The sequence below is a fragment of the Arachis duranensis genome, chromosome 2, assembly GCF_000817695.3.
Source record: "Arachis duranensis cultivar V14167 chromosome 2, aradu.V14167.gnm2.J7QH, whole genome shotgun sequence".
NCBI lineage: Eukaryota > Viridiplantae > Streptophyta > Magnoliopsida > Fabales > Fabaceae > Arachis > Arachis duranensis.
In genome coordinates this window covers 80,333,730-80,342,332 of record NC_029773.3, presented here as the reverse complement: position 1 = coordinate 80,342,332, position 8,603 = coordinate 80,333,730, and the positions used below count along the sequence as shown (strand labels likewise).

The 8,603-nt window shown below is 33.1% G+C and overlaps 1 long non-coding RNA gene across 3 annotated transcripts; it reads right to left on the bottom strand.

The window, feature by feature from the left end:
• Positions 1–3,758: 3,758 nt before the first annotated feature.
• On the bottom strand, positions 3,759–7,608 carry LOC110277949 (uncharacterized). Of its 3 annotated transcripts, none has more exons than XR_008005704.1 (4): positions 7,168–7,608; positions 6,952–7,065; positions 4,529–5,732; positions 3,759–4,369 (listed from the first exon to the last, which is right to left on the bottom strand). It is a non-coding gene; the product is annotated as an uncharacterized LOC110277949 (long non-coding RNA). The 3 variants fall into 3 exon arrangements; XR_002370956.2 differs by lacking the exon at positions 6,952–7,065 and having other exon boundaries at positions 4,529–4,689; positions 4,870–5,732; XR_008005703.1 differs by lacking the exon at positions 6,952–7,065.
• Positions 7,609–8,603: the final 995 nt, after the last annotated feature.

The window sequence follows — 8,603 nt, the reverse complement described above, 5'->3', positions numbered from 1 at the left end:
ATGAAAAGAAATTAGCACGGCAATAAATATGGCCTTTAGCAACGTTAAATTTTACAACGCTTTAAAATTGTTCTTTTATATAGGTTTAGACAACGATTTTTTATAGGTTACTGTTGAATTTAATTTTTTATTATTTTATAACAACAAATTAAAACTGTTCTCTTTGATTATTGGTGCAGAATTTACAACCATAAATTAACCGACAAGTACACCGAGTCGTACCAAGTAGTATCTCAAGTGAATGAGGGTCGATCCCACGAGAATTGATGGACTAAGCAACAATGGTTAAGTGATTTACTTAGTTAGATAAACAGAAAATGGTGTTTGAGAGTTCAAAAAGCATTAAACAGTAAATTCAGAATATCATAAGGCACGCAGTAAACAAGTTGTGAATAATATATGGAGAAACAATTAAGGCTTCAGAGTTATCTATTTTCCTAATTGACTTTTCTTACTAACTATTTTAATCATGCAAGATTTAATTCATGGCAAACTATATATAACTAAACCCTAATTCCTTAGACCTTTTTAGTCTCCTCTAACTCTCATCAACCGCCAATTCCTTGGTCAATTAATTTCAATTAGAGGGTGAAGTTCAATTCTAGTTATATGCCACAAAAATCTTAATTACCCAAATATAAAAGAATTATATGTCACGTATCCCGTTAAATCTAGATAATTAGAAATTTAGAAGAATATGTTTTCAAGTTGTTGTTCAAGTAAAGAGCTTTTCCAAGTTATACAATAACTCAATTAGAAAGAGGGTCATACTTCCGTTCCACCCAATTTCATAAAATAAGGAACGAAAACAATTCTTGAATTATATGACTCAATACATGAATTAAAATAGAAAAACAAAAGAATCAATCCATACAATAGACAGAGCTCCTAACCTTAACAGTGGAGGTTTAGTTGCTCATGGTTCAGAATGAAAACTAGGATTCTGGTAAACTGTAAATTTTGAATGAGGTCGAAGAGAAGAGAAGTTTCTTTTTTCTTTTATATCTGTCATGGGGGGTTCGGCTATATTTTTACGTTGGTTGCCGAAGACCTAACACAACCCTCCTCCTTTATCCGGGCTTGGGACCGGCTATGTACCGCAAGTGTAACATAGGCGGAGTTTTTTTCTTTTATATCTAATCCTAATTAATTTAAAATCTATTTTCTAAAACTAAAATAATATCTTTTCCTATTTTAAAATAAAATAGAATTTAAATCAGAATTAATAAAATCTTCGAACACTCCTAATTCGGACGCTGGAACCACCAATCATGCGCCTTACTTGGTGAACTTCTGCGCCTAACTTGAGTTGTTGTTGTGCATTGCGCGTGCTTGTTATTGTCTTGCACCTAACTTGTGCTCCAGGGAGTGTTATTTGTGAAGCTGGCGCCTAACTTGCAAACTTGGGTGCCTAACTTGGGATGTGGCCTTTGCTTTGTGCGTGCTTATAATTGTTTTGTGCCTAACTTGAGAAATCTCAAGTTAGGCGCAGTCTTGGCAGCGTAGTTGGAGAAGAAGTGTAAACTATTATATATTGTTGGAAAGTTCTGGAAGTTAACTTTTCAATGCCACTAGAATCACGTCCATTGGACCTCTGTAACTCGAGTTATTTAGGTTTGAGTGCAGAGAGGTCAGGATTGACAGCATCATTCGCCTTCTCTTTTATTGCGGAAACTCCATCAAATCCAACCGAATGCTACCTGAAATAAACAGAATTGTACTCGACTCAAAGTAGCATCCATAGTGGTTAAAAGATAATTAATTCTTGATTAAACTCGACAAATTGAATGCAAATTCACTGGGAAAAGATAGGAAAGATGCTCACGCATCAACTATTTTAAAGAATGGTTTTATAACCGTTATCATGATTTGTATTTAAGCAACAATTTTTTATTGTTGTTTAAATAATTATGCAAAAGAAACGCATAAAAACTATTGCCAAATGGTACACTTTAAAATTGTTCTATTAGATGGTTTTAGACAACGATTTTTACAGTGTTACTGTTCAAGTTCAATTTTTCATTACGCCATAGTAACAAAATAAAACTGTTATCTTTGACTATTTTAAAGAACAGTTTATAACCATTACAACAATTATTTATGAAATAACAGTTTTCTAATATTATTTAAATAATTATACAAATTAAACAATACTAATAAAAATAATTTTAAATAGACATATAAATTTAAACTATTTTTTCTATAAATATTAAATTTATAAAATACTCAAAATCTATTGTTATAAATATATAACAAATATTATTTTTGAAAAAAATAAATTAAAATATATTTATAATAAATGTTATATATTTTGTTATAAATACATAACAAATTTTTTTTTAAAAAAATAAAGTTAAACATAACCAAGGGCTATGATCTCTTCAAAACAAACCATCAGAGCGCGCTCTACCTCCCTCCACCATCAACCCTAACCCACACCAACCCAAGCCATCAGACTCAGAGCCAACATCGCACCGCAGCTCACCATGTAGCCCTAACCCATTATCGAAGGAGAGAGTTCCCGGTGCACCGTTCTTCTTCCCGAAATCGTTGATGCATCCTTCTTCCCAGCATCACTGAGTCTCTCCTCTCTGCGGCGTCGCTGCTTCTCCCCTTTTCGCAGCGTCACTACTTCTCCGTTCTCTACGGCCTCCTTGCTTCTCCCCTGTTTTGCTTCTGCTTTGCTGCTTCTATCTCGCTGCTTCTGCTTCACTGCCTTGGCTGATTACGGGTTGTGCTTCGCTGCTTCTGCTTCGCTGTTGCTGCTTTCCTGCTTTGGCCGTTTGTGGGTTGTTATCTTTGGTAAGTGGTCTTTTTCTCTGATTTTCTTTTCTTTAGTTAGGGCATGTTTGGATGTTGGTCATTTTTGTTGGAGTTAAGAAGAAGAGAGAAAATTGGTGTGTGAGTTTCTGCTTTTGCTTCTGTTTTGGCTTCTTCACTAATTATACACAATCCTATGTCTTCCTCTTTGTGTTTGTTTTAGTCCTTTGAATAGTGATTAGAGTTTGGATTATGAGATGAGACGCTATTAACTGATTATGGTATTGCGATTAGGGAGCAGAATAAAGTATGAAAATGTGAGATTTGCTAATATTTTATTAAGATGGGAGTTTGACCAGGACTTTTGATGGTAAAGAAAAAAAAAACAATTTTACTGAATAATTTTTATATTATTGTTAATATCTTTATCAAGTGTTATATATATAAGTTGATGAGTGAAAAAAGGGGTTCGTTTCATAATTAAATTGAGCATATAAAGTATTTATTTTTCATAAAATAAAGAATGTAGTACATGCAGTAGAGACGATGGTTTTATACTTTGTATATCGCTTCTTAGCTCTTTCCCACGTGTCATTTTTCTTTTGCTGTTGCTTTTGTTCACTAAATTATTATTTGAAAATGCTGTTGTGATTTTATTTTGATTTTAGTATTGATTTAGTATGTAATTGGTTCTCTGTCAATGCTGCTCTGATTTTATTTTTATTTTAATATAAATTTGTTATAATACTGTTATGATTTTGATTTGGTAATTAGTTCTCTGAAAATGTTGTTATGATTTTGTTATATAAACATTGTATCCACACTTATGCAGTTCATACAGATTCTGTCTGGGCTCTTGCTAGCACTCCTTCATTTAGTCATGTTTATAGTGGTGGTAGAGACACTACAAGAAAATAAGCTTTCTGCCACGCTTTTAAAGTGTGCTCATTAGTTTGGCTTTGGATACCCTTTAAAAACGTGTCAATAGGTGAAGATATAGCTACACTTTTGAAATGTGTCGATAGGAGAAGGATAGGAGAAGATATGGCTACGCTTTTAAAACGTGCTTATATAAAAAAATATGACTACATAATAAATGTGGTGGTTGAAGAGGAAGCTATGGCTACGCTTAACCAACCGAACCCAGAATTTATAATAAGCTAATTGGATTGGCCAACGAAAAATTTATTTAAAAAAAAAGGAAGAATAAGCCAATAATACAATTCTGCTTTGTTGCCATAGACAGATCATAAAAGTAATCAAACACATCTATTGGGGAGGAGTGGAGAACAATGAAATAAGTATAAACCAAGTGCCTTTGAAGAATATTCCAAGAGGCCAACACAAAGATTTTGCAGCACAAAGGCATTTGAAAATTTTCAACACTACACTAGAAACAATTAAGCTCTTGTGCATAGCAACCAGTAGACTTTACTCCTCGTCTTCACTGGCCGCAGCTTCTTCCTTATCATATTTTTTATCATCCCTCTTCATGTTCTCCTTCTCCTTCTCCCTTTTCCCCTCCTGCTTCAGCAGCAATATAACTTTCCATAGCCTTCTCATATTCTGCTTTAAGCTTAGCAACTTTATTGGAATAAGGCTTCTTCTCCTGAACCACACATCAAGACACTTGAATCAACATCACATTGACAAACACATCATAAGAGAAAGATAAGCTTTATAGACTTGCACATTATATATTGTACTTTTATCATTTACTATTTCAATTTTCATTTCCACATGCAAAAAATATAATTTTAAAAATTACCATTAGTTACATTCAAAAAACCAGCAGCACTTGTGTTAAGTACTGGTTGCTGAAGAGGTCCAATCACCATTACTGGGTTAATTATTATTTAATTTTTTTTTTGCAAATTTTCAAGCAGCATCTTCAGCCAATGTCTTTGAAAGCACATACTAGTACCATGACTGAAAAAAAAAAGGAAAATGAGAAACAAAATCAGTGGTACTAAAGTCTCAAATTTACAAGGGATTGAGCTTATTCAAATGAATCAAAATTAAATCAGCAACACATAAAGCTAATTCCACTCCTACTAATTTGGCCTAATTAGGCGAATATGATAACAATTGTAGGGACATGGGACATACCTTCGACTCCTTACAAAGTTTGTGATCGAAAACCAGGTGTCATCAACTACTGCTTTAGGAGTCAGAAGCCTTCCATTAAATGTAACAGCAGCAATTAAAGAAGTCAAAATAACGTGCTTACCGACTGAGATTTCACACGATTGAAGAACATTGAGGGTTTCTTTCACTGCCGGATAAAAAAAATTCATCCTGAAGAAACGAAAAGAATTAAGGAACAAAAATGGAGAGAATTCACCCCTTTTCTCTTTGAAAGCCTTCTTATACTAGCCAAAGAACACTAAGAACCAGAAGCATAATGAAAGGAGAAAGAAGAAACAGAAACAGAAAACAGAAAACAAAAAGAGTGCAGAAGGAGAAAAATAGATGACTTACAATAGAAGTAAATAGAATGGGAATATTAGTCATTCATAAATGTTAGAGGAAATTACATCTACCTCCTCTATATCCGTCAATATAACACTTCTAATTTTAACATGACAGATGACACTTAACTCGTGTAAAATATCCAACTCACCTTTCTTCTTAAAAGTATTCTTTCTTTCTATCTTTCATTGTTCCCATGAGTCATTGTCTGGCCAAGTAACGGATTAAAAAAGAGAAAGGACAATGACAAAAGAAGGAAAAGCATAGAGAGTGTATTAAGTAAAATACAACTAAGGCTCAACTATATACTTGTATCAAACTATATTAATTAATAACAAATGCTAGAACATGAAGCTAGGATAAATTGTTTTGGCATAAAAGTGACAAGATAACTGAAATCTAAATAGAGAGTGTACATTGGACTTTTTTCCAGAAGGGCAACTAAAAACTCCAGTACCTTGCTCCCAGAATCCAAATGACTATTCATCTTCACCATAAATCTGTGTCAGCAGAACACACAATCCTAATAAGTCATCATGTGACAAAATAAAACACAGGTTTCCTTTACAATTTTCCAAGAAAATATGTATGTTCATCATTGAATTTTCTGACATTTTGCAAAAATGTAACCATTTTGTGACACTATAACTCATGCATCAGTTATGGAAATTGATGTTCATAATCCATATCTCAATTTATTCTCTAGCTATGCTTTTACAGCCATGCACTCTACAGAGCTAAAGTCAACCCATAAACACTTCATTCCCAAAATAATCTAATGTGAAACGTCTAGAATTAGCACCTAGTATTTCTCCAACAACCAAATTAATCCATAGAATTAAGAGCTATATAGTTATATATACTACAAACAAGCCAATCACAACTGTTTCTCAATCAGATAAGAATTACTAAGATTAAATTTAATCACAAAATAGTAGTGTGAGTCACATATAGCGACAATTACAATTCGATATTAATAGTGTCTAATGAACAATTCAATTACTAGGTGGAGTAACAATTATTAAGATGGTAACTTTCGTTGTTGTTCATCTAAAGGGGGTGGCCAGAACAATGAGGAAAACTGAAGACGATCAATCCACCTTTCACTGGCACCAGCCATTGAAGTAGAAATCTATTCTCAAAGTTTGAAGGTATTCTCTTTCTGCTTCTATTATCACTAACACAAATTTCAGCCAAAATCGGCTAACAATCATGAATTAAAATATCGTAATTCAACATCCCCTGTTTACCATGCAACATATTTTTCCTTTAAGTGTCCATCACTAAGAATTCAGTGCAACATCAATATGATGAGCAAAAAGTAGAATCAAATAAAAACATAGTAATTAAAAAAAAAAAACACTTTTTATGTTTCTTTCAAATTGAATAAGAGATTAAAATAATGAAAGACTAGAGAAAATTCTGAAACAGAGTAATGCCAAACAGAATAGAGCATTAATGAGACCAAAACTTTCGAGGTTTACCATTCAGTCTCATTTGTATCAAACTGTTGATCTAATTTCCATAATTTGGTAAAAAAATGAAAATCAAATTCAGAGAAAACTAATGCTAAAATATCTTTAAAAAATATCACATTCACACCAGATATTTTTTTCCTTAAAAAAAGCAGTTCAGGAATCAACACAGATACTAAGAACTGAAATGGAAGAAAACCCAAATTATTAAAAAAAGTGCAAAAAAGAAATTCAAACTATATACCTGATCACTTCTATGTACTGAACAAGACTGATTTCTTAAGAAACAGAGATTCGAATTCAGCAGGTGAAATTTTGCAGATGGAAAAATTGGATTTTGGCTTTGATTTCTTGGACCCTTTTATGAAAATATTTCATGGAAGATAAAAAGGGAAATACTTGAGAAGTTGGTAATGGATGGCAGCTTATGGTTTGTGTGAGCGAGGGAGAGAGAACTAACCTTTGAGCAGCACCGCAAGCAGAACCGTGACAGAGAAGCGAGCAGAACCGCGAGAGAGAAAGGCGAGTAGCACGACGACCAGAACGACGAACTGGCGAGGAATGGCGAGCTGGCTAACACAACGACGAACCTGGTTGCGATCTTGAGCGCGAAGGGTGGCGATAGTGACATAGATGGCGGTGTGATGGAGGTTAGGGTTTTCTGAACCTTTCAAGGAAAAGCCACTCAAAACCCTTTCAACGCAGCGTCAAGGAAGACAATGACCACTGACGGTGACGGCAACGTCAAGCTCGAGGAAGACCACCATAATGAACGATGAAGGTGACGACGAAGGCGGTGAAGGCTGGGTGCGATGAAGGGCAGTGATGAAGGTGGTTCGAGAAGATGAAGCTGAACGATGAAGATGGACGAACGACGAAGGCTAGGTTTGAGAAGATGAAGCTGACGGCCTTTTAGGGTTTGAAAAGTGAATTTTAGGGTTAAAAGTGAATTTGATAATAAAAGTAGGGTCCATCTACTGTACAAATGTACTTTCGTACAGATTTACAGATTTTTGTATCTAAAAGCGTGTCACTAAAAGTGTTGCTTAAAGAGAAAGTATTACCCTTAATCGTTAACTTGGCTCTGATACCAATTTTTAAAATGTAATTTCTTTTTTCAAGATTATTAACTCTTCATATTTTGCTTCGAATGAGTTTATAATTTGTATAGATTTGGTTGGTGGTACTTTATAATTTGTAATTTCATAAAAAGTATTGAGCATTTCTACTCTTACTAATTTTTATAGTTTTTCAATCTTGTTTTAGTTTATAATATTCTTTTTTGCTTTGATTATTGTATATAAAATCTTTTATCTGTTTGTCTTTTTCTTTAATATAATTTTTCAAATCCTTCAAAACTTCTTTTATTTCTACACTTTCTGTTGTTTCTAAATATCTTTTTAATTTTTCAACTTCATTTTCCATTTTTTCTTTCAACAGCTTTAATTCTTTTAAGTCATAATATGGTGTTCCAGGCATTTATAGATTTTTTAAGTTTAGCTCCAACTTGTTTATATTTGTTCTTATTTCTATCCTTTTTATTATAAGGTCATTAATTTCGAACCGAAGAATATTTAATTCCCTTTTATACTCCTCTATTTTACTTTTTAATTTTTTCGCCCTTTTTCTTTTTATTTTGTTTTCTGGTCTTTCAATCTTTGTATACTTCTTTATTTATCTTAGAATTTCTGCAAATTCTATCATCGATTCATCACTATTTTCTAGAGATTCTATTAATTTTTCTAACTCTTCAACTTCTCCTTTCAATTTGTCATAGATTATTTTTAGAGCTTTAAATGCTCTTTGATATATTTCAGAAAACTGTAAATAATTCAACCGATTTTCTCTTTCAAAGAGCTCTTGTTTCTTATCTTGATATGTTACATATATTTTCTC